Source organism: Primulina eburnea, chromosome 12, assembly GCF_022965805.1.
Source record: "Primulina eburnea isolate SZY01 chromosome 12, ASM2296580v1, whole genome shotgun sequence".
Taxonomy (NCBI): domain Eukaryota; kingdom Viridiplantae; phylum Streptophyta; class Magnoliopsida; order Lamiales; family Gesneriaceae; genus Primulina; species Primulina eburnea.
The window spans coordinates 9,937,644-9,938,347 of NC_133112.1; the positions used below are offsets into that span (position 1 = coordinate 9,937,644).

Sequence of the window (704 nt, forward strand, 5' to 3'; positions counted from 1 at the left end):
TCCTGCACGTCATGCTCACCTCCACACTTATCACAGAAAATTTCTTGCAGACGCATAGCCGATCCACTCGCACTCATCCCATCAATCTTTCTGTTCAAAGCCTCTAACTGTGCTGACACCGCAGACAAATCAGTAACTTGATTAACCCCAGCACCTCGTCTCTGTCTATCAGACTGAGGCTGATAGCTACTAGCAGCCATCTCCTCTAATAACTCATATCCTTCCTCAGCCGTCTTCCTCAGTAAGTTACCACAGGCAGCAGCATCTATCATAGTACGGTTAGAAGTAAGCAGACCGTAGTAGAAAGTTTGAACAACTAACCCGAGAGGTAGCTCGTGGTGGGGACATCTCCTCAACAAGTCCTTATAGCGCTCCCATGCCTCGTAAAGTGACTCAAGCTCATGTTGAGCAAAAGTAGTAATGTCGGCTCTGAACTTCATAGTCTTCGACGGAGGAAAGTACTTGGTCAGGAATGCCTTTGCCATATCCTCCCATGTAGTGATAGACCCTACAGGTAAACAATTCAACCACGACTTAGCTTTATCTCTTAGTGAAAATGGAAATAAACGCAAACGAACAGCATCATCAGATACGCCATTAAACTTAAAAGTATCACAAATTTCAAGAAAGTCAGCTATATGAGAATTTGGGTCGTCAAGTGCACTTCCCCCAAATTGAACAGTGTTTTGAATCATCTGAATGAT

The 704-nt window shown here is 44.0% G+C and overlaps 1 non-coding gene across 1 annotated transcript; it reads left to right on the forward strand.

Annotated features, from left to right (window-relative positions):
- The first annotated feature begins 330 nt into the window (after positions 1 to 330).
- On the forward strand, positions 331 to 437 carry LOC140808504 (small nucleolar RNA R71). The gene has a single exon (XR_012112925.1). It is a non-coding gene; the product is annotated as a small nucleolar RNA R71 (small nucleolar RNA).
- Positions 438 to 704: the final 267 nt, after the last annotated feature.